This window comes from Podarcis pityusensis (genome assembly GCF_964106645.2).
Source record: "Podarcis pityusensis genome assembly, chromosome: 4".
NCBI classification, from domain to species: Eukaryota; Metazoa; Chordata; class Lepidosauria; order Squamata; family Lacertidae; genus Podarcis; species Podarcis pityusensis.
In genome coordinates this window covers 52,407,304-52,424,138 of record NC_138027.1, presented here as the reverse complement: position 1 = coordinate 52,424,138, position 16,835 = coordinate 52,407,304, and the positions used below count along the sequence as shown (strand labels likewise).

The window sequence follows — 16,835 nt, the reverse complement described above, 5'->3', positions numbered from 1 at the left end:
TCTAAATGCAGGGATTGTCTCATTTTAAAAATCGATTTGTAAGCCTTTCCAGCAGAAAAGCATAATAAAAATGCTTTAAACAAACAAACTTCTTTCTTCTCATTTTTTGCATGCTTAGCAAATGACGTCTCAGACATGGCTGCCTCTCAGTGCTTCTAATAGTACTCTGCCGGGGGGAAAAACAAAGGGGACAATAACTCTTCAAGGATAGCACCTACCTTCCCATTGCCAGCTGTAGAGGCAACGAGGCAGAGAGATTCTTATTCAACCAATTTTTGCTGGTGTAAGACTATTCTTTTCACAGACTGCATTTCAGTGGAAGGTGCAGATTCTAATAAGCTTTCATCTCAGTTTTATGTTAAAATGGCAAATATTTTATGTAGGAATCTTGGGTGTCCTCCCCACCACCACCGGCCTCTCCTCTTGTTGTTGTTTTTTTCATGATTTCTTGCTGAGCGTATATCTTTGTGGTGCCCTGATGGAAATTTCCTTTACAGAGTTGCAGAACAAGGTGTCAAATCCTTTATACAGATTTGCGGGTGACATCAAAAGGCTTCACTTCATTGCTGTGGCAGGCTCTACCCAAGTGTCACATCTGAATCTTAATATGAAATCCACATTGGCTTAATGCCAGCTAAGCAAAGAGCAAATCCTTTCTGCAAATGACATCCTTAGATGAGCATTTGAATTAGAGCGAGCAAAATGCCAGCTTAAATTGCAAGAGAAAATGGGAAAAATGCATGTATGACGTAATGTATTTGCTCTGTGGCCTCCCCACCCCCAGGAGAGAGTCTGCTAGCAGGAGAAAGCAGATTACTACAATTTCAATAGCCAGAGGAGTCCCAGAAAAGATTTATCTGGCTGGGGACTTCTTAGGGTAGCTGGGATGCTTGGAAGAACAGCACAGGCAGACTTTATTAAGGGCTTCATACAGGCATGTGCAACTTGTGTCCCATCAAACTTATTAGCTGTGCTTTGGGGGGGCAGCTGAGGCTTGGCAACCCCCCAATTTTGCAGTCTAAGTAGGCAGTGAAAACAAAGTGTATGGAGTCACTGGCGAGCTGGGTGTCTGGTGGGCTAGCTCACAAGTTGCACAAGCTTTTGACTACACAACTTTTGACTGCAGCCGCTCCAGCGACAGTGCCTCATCAGTGCCCAGATTATTGTCCATCTTACCTAGAATCATAGAATCATAGAATAGAATCATAGAATCATAGAGTTGGAAGAGACCACAAGGGCCATCGAGTCCAACCCCCTGCCAAGCAGGAAACACCATCAGAGCACTCCTGACATATGGTTGTCAAGCCTCTGCTTAAAGACCTCCAAAGAAGGAGACTCCACCACACTCCTTGGCAGCAAATTCCACTGTCGAACAGCTCTTACTGTCAGGAAGTTCTTCCTAATGTTTAGGTGGAATCTTCTTTCTTGTAGTTTGGATCCATTGCTCCGTGTCCGCTTCTCTGAAGCAGCAGAAAACAACCTTTCTCCCTCCTCTATGTGACATCCTTTTATATATTTGAACATGGCTATCATATCACCCCTTAACCTCCTCTTCTCCAGGCTAAACATGCCCAGCTCCCTTAGCTGTTCCTCATAAGGCATCGTTTCCAGGCCTTTGACCATTTTGGTTGCCCTCCTCTGGACACGTTCCAGTTTGTCAGTGTCCTTCTTGAACTGTGGTGCCCAGAACTGGACACAGTACTCCAGGTGAGGTCTGACCAGAGCAGAATACAGTGGCACTATTACTTCCCTTGATCTAGATGCTATACTCCTATTGATGCAGCCCAGAATTGCATTGGCTTTTTTAGCTGCCGCGCACACTGTTGGCTCATGTCAAGTTTGTGGTCAACCAAGACTCCTAGATCCTTTTCACATGTACTGCTCTCAGGCCAGGTGTCACCCATCTTGTATTTGTGCCTCTCATTTTTTTTGCCCAAGTGCAATACTTTAAATTCCCCCCCGTTAAAATTCATCTTGTTTGTTTTTGCCCAGTTCTCTAATCTGTCAAGGTCGTTTTGAAGTGTGATCCTGTCCTCTGGGGTGTTAGCCACCCCTCCCAGTCTGGTGTCATCTGCAAATTTGATCAGGATGCCCTTGAGTCCATCATCCAAGTCGTTGATAAAGATGTTGAATAAGACTGGGCCCAAGACAGAACCCTGTGGCACCCCACTAGTCACTCTTCTCCAGGATGAAGAGGAACCATTGATGAGCACCCTTTGGGTTCGGTCAGTCAGCCAGTTACAAATCCACTGCGTGGTAGCATAGTCAAGACCGCATTTTACCAGCTTCTTTACAAGAATATCATGGGGCACCTTGTCAAATGCCTTGCTGAAATCAAGGTAGGCTACATCCACTGCGTTCCCTTCATCTACCAGGCTTGTAATTCTGTCAAAAAACGAGATCAGGTTAGTCTGACATGACTTATTTTTCAGAAATCCATGCTGACTATTGGTGATCACAGCATTCCTTTCTAGGTCCTCACAGACTGTTTGCTTAATGATCTGCTCCAGAATCTTCCCTGGTCTGTACCTTGATGTGTCAGCAGTGGGACCCAGAGAAATGTCTTTGAGAAAGATATTCACATACCCAGGTGTGCTCATATTACTGCATTCATGGTCTGTTGTGGGTTTTTCAGTGACATCTAGTTGGCTGCTATGAGAACAGGATGTTGGAATAGATCCACCTTTGGCCTGATCTAGCAGAGCTCTTCTTGTGAGGAAATTGCAGTGAAACATAACTATGCATGAGTGCTTGTTAATGCATGAAGGGGTTAAGACCACAGAATTGTAATGCTAGACTCAGTTAGATCACACACCCTCACTTCTGATGAGGGAAGAAGTGAAGCTGCTTTTCTTTTGTTTCTTCATTCACTTCACACCATGTAATTGACCAGAAAGGACGTGCCTGAGTTCAGACTGCATACTTGAAGATAACTTTCTGTATTTTGTAACCCAAGAGTATTCTGTGTTCTCCTTGCTGCTGCATGGAATAACACATGAATCAGACCTTTCAATTTTGTAAGTAAATCATTTTAAACTTAGCAAGGTGTGGTCTGCTCATTGCCAGAAGCATAGAGAAATGGGCAAGAGTTGTAAGCAAACTAAAAGGGATATCAAAAGGGATTTAACAACCTTTCATAGAATCATAGAGTTGGAAGAGACCACAAGGGCCATCGAGTCCAACCCTCTGCCAAGCAGGAAACATATGATGTACATATGCTGTACAGGAAACATATGCTGTACTGTACTTTCCATGCTGTACTTTCCATGCTGTACTGCTGCTTAACTCTAAGACTGGTTTAAACATTGCTGGGGGCTGTCACCTGCCGGAGAGTGTGCAAAGTCCCACATTTTGAATCCAGGCGTCCAGCTGATTTTTTAAAAAAATATCCACACATGTGTCATGGATCTTATTTTCATCCCGCACTTCTTATATGCAAAAAGGCAACCCCTACAGGTCCCAGTATACTGTATTTGGAGCTTTAAAGCTTAGAACCTGAACACAGTATCGTACTCAGAAATAGACCAGGATAAATTGCAGTTAAGACTGACAAATATATATTCCCTGTACCTGATCCTCGTCAATGTTCTAGCTGCTGTATTTTGTACCAACTTTAATTCCTGAACAGAGGTGGCCCCACGCAGAATGCATCATAGAGGGATTTTACCAGTACATGGATTACATTCCGAAAGCTAGTTTTCCAGTGATCACGAGAATATCTCCTGCCCTTAATTCCCTTTGATGAAACATTAACTGATCATCAGCAAGCCCTGAGCCTAATAAACTAACTAGCATTTCTAACACTACTCTGAGGAGTTATGAAGACAGGGGATCACCCTGGCCCAAAGCTTCGCGTATGGTGGATGATCGGCAGAGATGTGCATCCAGCCCCTAAAAGAACCCCTCTCCCAAATGCACAGATGTATCTCAAGATTTGTAGTTCCTGTCTTTTGATTCCATACGTAATGTGTTCTTCATTATGGTGTTAGACGCTTTCCAAGTGGCAAGTAGACAAATAGTCTGCACACAATTGGCCTATGAAGTACTATTTCAAATTCTTTGACTGCTTCCATGGGACAGATCTCCCATGCTACAGAATCATAGGGTGAAGAAATGGAAATAGAAAGCAGAACCTATAGTCTGTTATTAGTTGCGGCCTAGAATAACTGTGGCTCTATTCTCCCCCACCCAAGCACCAGTCACAGAAATTATAAACATGAAGTACAGCTGCTGAAGAAGAAGAAGAAGAAGAAGAAGAAGAAGAAGAAGAAGAAGAAGAAGAGGAAAGTCACCCCACCCCACCCCACCCCAAGGGACTTCTAGTGTAGAATTGTTCAATGAGGGATGTCCCCAGTTTCCTGTCACTGTCATGACAAAAGGGGCTGTTTAAATCATTTCTGCTGCACAGTTTCCTTTGGAATCAGAGGAAAAGCTTCGGCTGGTGGTAAAGGATAGGAAGATTCAGGTCAACCTCTCCCATAACGGAACAGCTGCCAAGTCTACAGGGATATTGTGCTCTCCAGCCCTGGTTGCAGGCCTGTGTCTCTCCCTTTGATCTAGCAGCAAGTAGTTCTGTGGGCCCCAGGAGGCCTCAGAGGTGCTGAAAGCTTTGATTTGAGAAGGGCCAGTCCCACCACAGGCTTGGATCTTCCAGCTGCTTCAAATCTCATCTGACTTGAAATTTAACAAACAAGTATCTTGAGCCAAATACAAACATTTGCAAAGCATTATTCTGTCTCGGCAGTTCAGGATGACAGTTTATTTTTAACGTCTTTCAAAAACGTCTTTCAGCGTTTTTTGTTTTTTAAGAAATAGCTCAGTGGATAGTTTTTCTCCTTTGTGTACTGGTGGTCCTTTTGCAGCCTAAAAAAGGATAATTGATTCTATTATATGATGGGGAAATGCTGCTGAATCTCCAAAGTTACCCTCTCACTGCTGCCTCCTTGATAATGGTAGCAACTGAAAAGAAGAACCTTTCAGGGCAGGGTGGGGGTACTATGTGCGAGGTTTGTTCCAGACTGAGCAGATGGTGGCAATGATTGCCATTCTCTGTTGTCTAGCTTTTCTTGCCGTTGTGCCGGCACAGATTCGCCTGGACCAACAGCCCTGGGATGCTCGCCTGTTCCATATTACTGCTTTTAACGATGAGGGATTCAAATGCATTTTTCTCCACAAAGCACTCCAGTTGCAAGAAAACATTTGCAACACTCAAAATTACAAAATGTTTATGTTGGAAATGTGTAATTTCCCCCTTAGCTAGAGTGACAAATGTGATAAGTGTGGTGTGTGATGTGATCGTAGAAGCATCATCACGAGCACTTATTAGATGGTGCCGATGACAAGCTAGACAGATGCAGAACATTTTATGAACTAATTTTAAATTCTTTTGGGGGGTTTTTTTTTGAGGCTCTGAGAGTTTCCCATTGTCTGTAAGTATTCATCTAGCTCTCCCCAGAAAGGCCCATTTCCCCCACAGCAGAGCTCTTTAACTGATTCGCTTTGGAGGAAAGCTGTATTGCTGTTTTCCAACATTTGTTTGGGGGCTCATCCTGGTCCTGTCCTTTAAAAATCATTGGGGCACCAATGAACATTGCAGTTGCTGTGACTCACATACCATTGCTCTGCTAGCCCCTTCATTCCCCTCCTATAACGAGTCAAAATATTTGCCCTAAAGTGAGTAGGGTATGAGTTTGGGTGGACAGGAACAGAGGTTGGCTCAGAGCTCTTAAAGTGGCAGGCACCAAGTGAAGACCAAGCGTTTCTACTACCCACAATGGACACTGGTGCTTAGGGAACAAGAGTGGCATTCCGCTATCTAAAACATGATCAATGTATTTTCCAGCAGTTGCACCAGTTTCTCTCATAGGGGCTGGTTAGAAATAACAATAAAAAATATTTTGAATATACAGCCCTGTGGTGTGCCACATTTTGATGACATTGTAGTAAACTTTAAAGACATCTAAAGCCTAAGACCTATTTCCTTTGTACTCCATCTCTGAAATCTGCATCTTTTGATGAAACGAACTGGCAGCTTCTAGGCTTTTAACTAACAGGCTGACGCTGCTTTGTCATTCCTGATTCTGGATCCTGTCTTGTGATCAAACGAAAACAAAAGGAAATTCTGTATCAAAGCTATCATCTTCCAAATACTTGTATATTTCTTTAATTTCTTGCATGTGAGCTGATCCCAAAAGGAATTGTGCTGGGTACTTAATGTTAAGCATATGCATATACATGTTTATAGGATCATGGCCAAGGAGATATTCATTTCCCCATATCTAGTTTGCATTTGCTGTCAGAAAGTTTGTAGGCCTTTAAAGCAGTGTGCTCTGGGAGCTCTCCAGATCTTAAACATTTTGTGATGTTAATTACATTTAAAAGCTATTGGTTTTGCAGACAGTTTGGTTCCCTGCCAAGCTGTGTCTCCAGCTGAACCGTCTTGAGTTCTGTTTTATATCACTGCATTGGTATTGTCAGTCTTCCTGTCCCAAATCACCAAACTCCAGGTGTGTGTCTGACTTGTCTGCATTCTGCTCAGGGTTACACAAACTTTTTAAAGGCTTAAGGGCTTCAGTGCAGAGCACAAGGCCTGGTTATACTCATCTGTGTGCATCTTGACCCAGGGGGAGACCCTTCAAGATTTTCAATAGCAACCACAAGGAGTTAGCACTGGAATTTTCATCTGTGCCTGAAATAGTTTATTTTGCAGTCTGGCAATTTACAAAATGACACACACATAGAGATGCAGTGGGTCTCCACTAACCCACAGGACTGGTGCTCTGGGAGTTGTTGCTTTCAACATTTGTCTATATTAAAAATATATGCTTCTTTTAAATCATTGTCTACCAGGGCTATATTTGTGCTGGAGTACCAACCATCAATTGAAGCTGGCTTCTGTAGCTCCAGTGGGCTCATACAAAACCACGAATGACACATAAATAGTTTGGAGGAATGCTGCACACTTTACAGCCTTGCTGTGTTGTGCATCTATTACCACAATTATCACAGCGTCACTTCAGAGCAGGTCCAGCGCCGAGGGCCTTCTGGCGGTTCCCTCACTGCAAGAAGTCAAGCTACAGAGAACCAGGCAGAGGGCCTTCTCGGTGGTGGTGCCCACCCTGTGGAACGTCCTCCCACCAGATGTCAAAGAGAACAACTACCAGACTTTTAGAAGACATCTGAAGGCAGCCCTGGTTAGGAAAGCTTTTAATGTTTGATGGATTACTGTATTTTAGTATTTTGTTGGAAGCCGCCCAGAGTGGCTGGGCGGGGTATAAATAATAAATTAATAATAATAATAACAACCACAACAACTCCAAGAACTCTATCACCAAACCCTAGGATCAGACTGCTTGGGAGATTTAAATATTTCCTTTACACTACAAAGTTGCAGTGCAATCCTAGGGCATATTTACTCAGAAATAAGTCCCACACTATTCAGTGTGGCTTAATCCAGAAAGGTGTGCACAGGACTGCAGCTTCACGGGAAAAGTAAAGGAATTTGAAGTTCTGAAATTTACAATTCTGCACAATTCAGGCACAGACTACCATTGTTTCTCAATTCTTCTCTTCAGACCATGTAATTGGGAGTGGGGGGGGGAGTGTTTCAGTCATATAAAGACTGCAAATAGACAAGTCACCAACCTGTAGTTACAAGTCATAGACCTTGCCTACACCCTGCTCCTAGAATTATTTCTGTGTACAGTACATGCATTTTGCCTGAAGGGTCTGAATTGGGAGATTGTGTTCTCTGTAGTGCCCTGGGATTTCAGTCATTCTGTTTAGAGCGACATGAGATTCAGCCACAGCAAAGAAGCATCAGCTCTGTTGCTCTAGTAACAAAGCGATGGACCCCAAGGTCAGTTACTCACATTAAATGGCAACTGTTGTCGCTGTGCAGACCACGTATGTGCCTGTACAGACACTATGAATAACTACAGGTTATCTAACTAGCTTCCTCCATGGCTAGATAAATGTACGGTAATTCTTCCAAATACACTGGGTACATTAACATTTGGCTTTTAAAAACAAAATCAAGTTTATAAATAAGTTCCCTTAGACCTTGAAACACAACTCTCTCTGATTAGCACATTTGCTTCAACCAAAGCTGTGAAAGTGTTCTTTCATAGCATTAACCTTTTGCTTAATTTGATTTTTTTCCTGGAAACAGAGGTTTCAGTAGACCTATTCTATTTGCATTAACCTGCATTAATTAAATAACCTATTTGCATTAATTTTATTTAATCCAAAGTACTTGAATGTCCTTGATTGCTACATAGGAAATTATTACTGGCGTGACTGATGATGCTGTTGCTTTTCAAGGATGAACATTCTGGTTTTGCCACAGAGATCCTGTGAACAGGAGTTTTCCCATTAAAAACAGAGGCAAGCAGCTCCACGCAGACATCCTTTTGGACATAACTAAGAACTGAGTTACAACTTCAGGCCACTTACAGATTGTTACTATTTGTGGATGTGATTCAATTAAAAGTGGATTTGGTGCTCTTGGGCAAAACCCCTGATTACAAACAACAAATAACCCCAGGACAGGAAAATACACCATATTTTGTGCAAACGATTCAGGACAAATGCTCAATATACAGGTTGTGTGAAAGAAGCCTCAACTGAATTAAATGGAAAGTGTTCATCATAGAAAGCCCTATGCACACAGAGCATCTGTGAAGTTCTGCATAAGGCGAGTGAGATGAGAAAGTCAATGACTAAACATGATGCTTTGTTAAATAGATAAAATGTATTGGTGTAAAAAAGCAAACTATGAAGTTAGGGGAAAATAACCACTGAAGGTGCTCAGGGATTAGGCCTTGGGTCTGTTTCAAGCAGGGTTGTACTTGTTGTTTTTCCATGAATGACCAGGGGAAAGGAAGTAGAAGTCAGTTGATGAAATTTGCAGATAACACCAAGTTTGCCGGCATTGTTAATACAGAGACAGATTTGGAAGTTATGTAGGAGGAATGGGATGATCTCATGAACTGGAGTAAAAGAAATTTGATAGCATGACACATATGTTATACATCTGGAGACCAATACTAAAATTTTGTGTATGTGTGTCAGAGACTTACCAGCTGAAAATCACGGGAATAAGAAGGTATATTGGACTATGAGAAGTGTGTTTGTGTTTTTAAATTGTTAAATTGAAATTCTTCATCAGTGTTGGCTCTGTAGACAAGAAGCTCTCAGTGGTCCCTCTTGCCTGATTACACATACTTCCTCGCTGCTGTTACCACTTGGTCCAGCATCAGAGGTTAGCACAGTTGGGCACTTGCCAAGGGCTGGGGGTTTAGAAGGAGCCATTAACAACCCAAACCTTCTGATCATTAAGGACCAATGTTCAGTGCTGGGTGCCCCTGCTAGGGCTCTGAGCAGCACTACTGCTGCTTGCTGCATCCAGCCTCACCCCTTATTTTACTTTCCAGCCCAGACAGGCAGCAGCATGGGATACAAGCTTCCCTTTGGCTCTGATTCATGGCAGCCACCCATCATTAGATTATCCTAAATGAGGTCAGTTGGTTAGAGGATGATGCTGATAATGCCAAGGTTGCAGGTTCAATCCCTGTATGGGACAGCTGTATATTCCTGCATTGCAGGGTCCCTTCCAACTCTATAATTCTATGATACCATCAATGTTGAGTTGGGTAATCTACATGGTGGACAGCCACTGCAAATCAGAGCCAAACACTGACTTGACTTTAATTCAGAAGTGCCAGCAGCAACAGAACATAGCAGCTGCCTCCCCAGCAAACATGTCCCAGGGTAAGCAGAATGACTGGAGGAATTGGTGGTGACATCACACAGCAGCACCATGCAGGAATTCAGGCTGGTGCTGGGTGAGGACCTATCAGCCGCACCTTACCAAGGACCCACAGAAGTCTGGCGCCAGCCCTGCTTGCTGCTCCTATTCCCTTGCCTGTCCTCTCTGCTTAATGTGGTGCCAGTGTGGTGTAGTGGTTAAGAGCAGTGGACTCGTAATCTGGGGAACCGGGCTCTCGTCTCCGCTCCTCCACATGCAGCTGCTGGGTGACCTTGGGCCAGTCACACTTCTCTGAAGTCTCTCAGCCCCACTCACCTCACAGAGTGTTTGTTGTGGGGGAGGAAGGGAAAGGAGAATGTTAGCTGCTTTGAGACTCCTTCAGGTAGTGATAAAGCGGGATATCAAATCCAAACTCTTCTTAATATGCACCATCTTCCAGATGAAGAAGGCAAGGCATGTGGTGCTTACTGTTTCTTCTCCCAAGTCCTCTCCCAACTCACTTGCTCAGCAAGGGCAGCTGAACCGGCAGCAACAACAAGTAGTAGTACGAGGGGGTCTAGGAGGCTTTAGAAATTAGTAGTCAGTCTCTTACTGGGGTATAGGCCTTGGCAGTTGCCCTACACTCTCAAAGTCTGGCACCATCCCTGTGCTGCATGAAGGTAGTCCAGAGTCTGCCTCAGAAAAAAAGCTGAAAATTGAAAAGAGGCTCAAGCATCTCCATGGGAATGTGGAGGCCCTGCAAGGATGCAAAAGCAAAGAGATCTTATGCTGCTCCCTCTGCTTCCCCTCCCTGTTTGCCATCACATTCCAGGATTCAAGAGAGAGATGCATCATCAGTTTGTAGAGCAGGAAATAAAGAGTCATCGGGCATTGTTCAGCACTGGTTCTGCTGTAAATTTTTGTAATTCCCTGATGAAAAAAATAATTTGGTCTGTATGTCCTAGGGGAGCAGGGGTAAGAGAAGTGCAATTAAGTTCATTTGTGCAAGAAAGCCCCATGTGTATTGCCAGCATGGCCTTTTCAGCTGTTTATATATGATGAAATCTCTGAATATTCTCCAGACTTGGTATGTGTGCATTCAGCATACCTGGAAAGTTGTGTGTAATGTCACTTTGCTGACACAATGCCTGTTTAGAAGCCCATAAACTATACATAAACCTTGTTCTCTAAACCAGCAAAATGGCCGTCTGAGTGCTCGAATTGTGGTGAAGGCAGTAGCAACAAGCAAGAGGAGATGTTGCCTGGCACCAACACCCCACATATTCAGTGTACTTATCAGCTAGCAGGAAATTGGCTATTGAATGCACTTTCATTACAGAATTACATCCAGCACAGAGAAAGAACTAAAGAGAACCTGCAGGCTCCAAAGATTGCTCTAATACATCTCCCACCATCAGACTTTGCTAGCTGAGGCTCATGGGAGTTGTAGTTCAACAACATCTTCAGGTCCATTGGTTGTCCATCCCTGCCTTAAAGCCTGGCTTATATGAAGTGGAATCAGGTAATATAGCAGATTGCACCACTTCAACTGAGAGAACCATTTTGTAAGGTCCCCTTACCTTAAAAAGAAAAAAGAAAAAAGCAACCAACAGCAACTATTCACTCACTGCAAGTAAAAACCTAGCATGATAAGGATGAAGAATGCAGCCTAGGCCATTCCCTGCTGTGCTAGTTTTCTTCTTAAAGGAAGAAGTTTTGAACAATGTGATTCCTCCACCTGCTCTCTGAAATATTACAGTACCATCTCTCGATTTTGCCACCCAATTCCCATCTCATTCTGTTTAAAGTGTACAGCCCACTTAGACAGGGCTTGTAAGGAGTTCCTACAGCAAGTAGCAGGATCTACTCCAAGCAGTGTTTCAGTCATCCACTTGCCCTCCATTTGCTTTTCTTGATATATTATGAAACTGAAGCATGCTTGGAAATTAACTGGGGAAACTACAGCAGCATAATGTGTTAATGGTTGAGAGGATTCATTTGGAAATAAAAACACTGCTTTAGGTAAATGTGGTGTACTGTTACATCTCACACCATTTTAATTCCTGATTAGGGTAGGCCCAAAACATTCTGCTGCCTGAGGCAAAGTGGAAATTAACCAAAGGCAAACCAAGTGATTTTGGTACCTGTTCCTGAGGCAGAAAATTGCACAAGTAGCTTTCCTTCTCCTTGTCAGAAATAATCTTTAAAAACAAACAAACAAACAAACAAAAAATCTAACCATTTGCTGCTCTTTCATAATGCCTCAAATCCTTTGACTCTCAGTTCATTAAAATGTTGGGCTTCAGTGAATTGCTTTAAGGCAATTCAATACAATACAACTGTAAAAACCGAAAGAATGGTTGACAAACAAAAGGGTTTGAATATAAAAGATTACCGTCTTGAATCAAGGACCCAGTCTAGATGATAAGGAGTAGAGCAGGTCCTACTTACTTCCCCAGAAACTCAGATCATTCAAAGGTCATTGTGTATCTTGAGGGGAAATTCTGCTCACTTCTGCATACCAGAGATAACAATCCTGCTAATTGTGTACATTGTGGTCACTTACCCAGGACCCAAGTTTGCCAGGTTTTTCCTTTGTTTCTCTTTTCATCTCACTTCAGCATCTTGATCATCTCTTGAATGTGTAAACAAATCAGAGGCTTGAGTCAGTTAAGCACTTATTAACTAAAAATGATTGTTCATGTAAACAAATCTTGGGTGGCTACTGAACTCATCTATGCTGTTCTATATCCATGCCCTTCCATGGACAGAAGCTGATCCAGACAGGCTGTTGAACCTCATTTCAATACTGGTGATGAGACAGTGTCCTTCACTGCAGGCCGGCTTAAGAGGTTCAGGGCAAGCTGTGTGGCACAGAGCTCTATTCTTCAACTTCTCACAGTCACTCCCAATTCTTCAGCGTCTGCCGCCTGAGGCAGCTGTCTCGCTTTGCCCAATAGTAGGGCTGCCCCTACTCAGTAGCAGCAATAGTAGTATGGTATAGATCCACCAGCAGAGCATACAGGTTGAGTTATAGCACTCTTTAAAAGAACAACAACAACAAAACAACAACAACAAAACAACAACAACAACGTGTTGCACGGTGAAGCCACTTTATAACTAGACTTATTCATTTGGTGTTTGGAGAGGATTTTTGTGAATACTTTCATGCGTTATGGATATCACACTGGTCCACTTCCCAGACGAACTGGATGTGGCAACTGTAAGTAAGACACAAGCGTATCGCATGCTGGAACATTTGCTCCATCCATCATGCCAAAAACCTCTTGGAAAGGTTAATTTGAGGTGAGCTGCTGCATAATAGATGTGTGGAAAATGTGATAGTTCAATCCTCAAACCAGCACAGGGAGTAGTAAGTAGGGATTTTCTGTACCTGCACATATTTTTTGTACCTCAGTAGTTGATCATTAATAGGAAAGAATAGCTGCTGCAGGGGCAGCAAAGATAGTAAGATCATATGCATCTATGTATCATATGCATCTCTTCTAACAGCAATCTCTTTACCATCGATTCTATTTACAATCAAGAAGTATATAAATTATGTGAAATAAAAAATAAGAATATGTATCTAATAATAGAAATAGCATTTTTATACAACATCCATTTTGGCCTGCTGGCTCCATGTTCTCCCTAATGTATTATATTTGCGTAAAAGGAATGCCCCATGGCAAACAAGCCTGTTAGGCAAAAGACTGTGGATCAACATTTTTGGTTTGCCTCTGTTTCTCTGATAAACTGCTATTGTTACAAAAAAACACACACAAAAAACTACAAGGGTGATGTTTAGAGAAAACAGAAGTTAATCCGATTTAATACTTTTTTTCCCCAAGGAGAAATGCATGCAATCTCCAGTAGTCTTAAATCATCAGGGATTACTTTAGGCTCCAAAGAGCAATGAAATGCTGTCCCAGCTTTTTAATAAGAAAGATTTTATGGTTTTTATAAAAATCTAATCAGATTGCATCAGCTGGACTTTGGATGTTTAGTTTGGTGTAGGCCAGGGATAGAGAACCTGTGGCCTTCCAGATATTATTGGACTCCAACTCCCATCATCCCTGACCATTGATTTTTCTGGCTGAGGCTGAGGGGAAGTTGGAGGGCAACAGTAGACTGATCTTGTTGTGGAGGTGGGGGAATGATTAACAAAATCAATCCTCAGGCAAACTGGGAATATCCCCTCACCCAAGTTTAGGATATTCCACCATTCTTCAGCAGAGTTTATTTTCCTTTGAGAAAAATAAGTGGCTCACATATATGTAAAGTAAGCTTTAATAATACTGTAACAAAATAACATAATGAGAGAAACGAAATACGGCAACATGAGGCAAATCTGAGGCAAGAGGCAAGAAGAGGCAGTTGGTCCCTCTTAACTGACATTCTTAATGGAACACACATTGAAGTGAGGGGCTGATTCTGGAGCGAAACACACAGGCCCCACCCACCAGATACCAAGCACTCTACTATTCAAATTAGGCCCAGGTGTTTTTCTTACAGATATGCCTCAGGAATTTCATCTAGCTAGAGACCCACATGCAGAAATCTGCTTCTATGCATGTATGGTTTTAAATGAAGCAATAGATTTCGTGGGCTTAAATGTGCTTCACCATTGTGGCCAAAAGGTATAAATAAATGGCAGAACAGCCAGGCAATCTATAAATACATTGCACTTTTCACGTATTGTGTCACCGGTTGAACATCACTAGGAGAAAATGTTCTGTCTCAAGCTGTAACTATCTCTGATGATGCCTGAGAGGAAAGAAAGGGGAAAGTGGTTCCATCTTGAAAGATTACAGGAAACCAGAGATGAGTGTAAGAGATTGAACAGCTCTGTTGCTAGGTTATGGATTGTTTTCTTACGACAACAGTGAACTTGAATACTAATACTGTGCATTAATATAGCAGCTTGGCTCATTCTGAACAAATATATGTAATATTGAACTGTGGAATATTCTAACATTTCACGGAATCTATTCTAGGACAATTCAACAAACATGCACATATAATTCCTGTAACTGTGTCAAAGAAGTTCCATACCCTGGAGTGATCTCTATGCACATAGTCAGCAATGGGAATATTATAAAATGTTTAAGAGCAGTTTCTGTTCAGTTTAATTTCCTCTGAGAAGCAGTTTTGGAGATTGTAAATAGATTTACTAAGGTTGAGCTTCACCTGTCTCCTCACCATATTCAGGCATGGACTTTACATGGAACATATATAGGCCATTTCAAATGCCTATATTGAAATTGCTAGGAAGCCGCACATTGGCAACTGGGGATTTGGTCAGGGTAGTGGTGGACCTTGGGGTCTCAAAAATTAGTGGCATCCTGCGTGATGCCAAAAATTGCCCCCCCACCTCTCACACTCCATTCTAAATCATAGTTGTGGCATCCCCTGCATCGCCCCCAAGGCTCTGCGCTCCCAGCGTGACCAAACCAGTTGCACTCCCCTAAACCCATCTCTGGTCAGGGCTTGTTTTTCAAAAATTGTAAGAATTAGAAACTTGGAGATCCCAGTAGATTTTATTTTATATTATTTTAATCTTGTATTGTGAACTGCTTTGAAAGGACGGTGGTTCTGAAAAGCAACATAAGAATCATTTAAATAATACAAATGAACAACCTAAGGGAGTTATTCATTATGCAACCCACTGATGGACTCACTATAATGAAGAGACAGTTGTAACTGAAACTTTCTACACACTTAGGGCCTGTGTACGTTAGTGGCTTTAAAAGCAGTGAGATAATTCACCCCTTGCATTTGAAGTCCAGAGTTTTACATTGATATACTGTATGCAATATTACTGATTTGTTTTCCCCCACCTGCAATGTCCCCGCCAAAAAAACTCCTATTCAATGGAGCTGTCGTGTAGGCGTGTGCAACGCCTCACCTTAACCACAGTTTATGTTTTCAAATCAGTTGCGACCTAGTTTGAGGGGAAGTGCATCAGACAAGAGTGTTTCATAAGAAACTAAAAGATCAGGCATAGGCAAACTCGGCCCTCCAGATGTTTTGGGACTACAACTCCCATCATCCCTGGCTAACAGGACCAGTGGTCAGGGGTGATGGGAATTGTAGTCCCAAAACTTCTGGAGGGCCGAGTTTGCCTATGCCTGTACAAGATACTGATATACTCGTGCTGTAGCAATATCAAACACCAGCAGTGGGAGAACACTGGAGCTGGAGTAAGCTGTAAGGTGCACACAGCCTTACTTCTGAGTAGACCTGGATATAGGATTGCACTGTTGTAGTGTCAATGCCATCGCCAGACACAAGTTCTTCCTCAGTGCAGTGGTGGCATGGGATTGTATTTTTAATTTCTAAATGTCTATTGACATATTAGCAGAATTTCAGTGTTTACTTCTGTAAAACTGAATAAAGCCTTTTTTAAAAGCCATAGGCAGGAAAGTTAACATTTTAAATCAGAATGCATATTACTGTATCATTTATAATATTTTGGCAGCACTGTCTAAGATGTTGGGACACATGATGGACATGGAGACAACTGAGGGAGGGTACAAAATTTTCACCCTTCCCACTCAGCTGAACTAGATGGGCTTTATTATGCTGTTGTTGTTGTTGGTTAGTCGTGTCCAACTCTTCATGACCCCATGGACCAGAGCACGCCAGGCACTCCTGTCTTCCACTGCCTCCCGCAGTTTGGTCAAACTCATGCTGGTAGCTTCGAGAACACTGTCCAACCATCTCATCCTCTGTCATCATCCCCTTCTCCTTGTGCCCTCAATCTTTCCCAACATCAGGGTCTTTTCCAGGGAGTCTTCTCTTCTCATGAGGTGGCCAAAGTATTGGAGCCTCAGCTTCACGATCTGTCCTTCCAGTGAGCACTCAGGGCTGATTTCCTTAAGAATAGAGAGGTTTGATCTTCTTGCAGTCCATGGGACTCTCAAGAGTCTCTTCCAGCACCATAGGGCTTTATTATAGACAGCTGAAAATCCTACACAAGTTAAAATGGCGGGGGGGAATGCAGCATTTGTATATGTAGGCCAGAATGTGTACATCACATTCCTATATCAGCAGACTGCAGCAGCAAACTAACTTCTACGTATAT

The 16,835-nt window shown here is 42.6% G+C and overlaps 1 long non-coding RNA gene across 2 annotated transcripts in view; it reads right to left on the bottom strand.

Annotated features, from left to right (window-relative positions):
- Positions 1 to 13,255, bottom strand: part of LOC308476139 — a 55,557-nt gene extending 42,302 nt beyond the window's left edge. The window contains exons 1-2 of one of the 2 annotated variants that reach the window (XR_013985767.1): positions 12,546 to 13,255; positions 12,315 to 12,383 (exon numbers count right to left, since the gene is read on the bottom strand). This is a non-coding gene — a long non-coding RNA (uncharacterized lncRNA). Of the gene's footprint in view, positions 1 to 12,314 lie in introns of both variants that reach the window. The other variant, XR_013985766.1, reaches the window with a different exon arrangement.
- Positions 13,256 to 16,835: the final 3,580 nt, after the last annotated feature.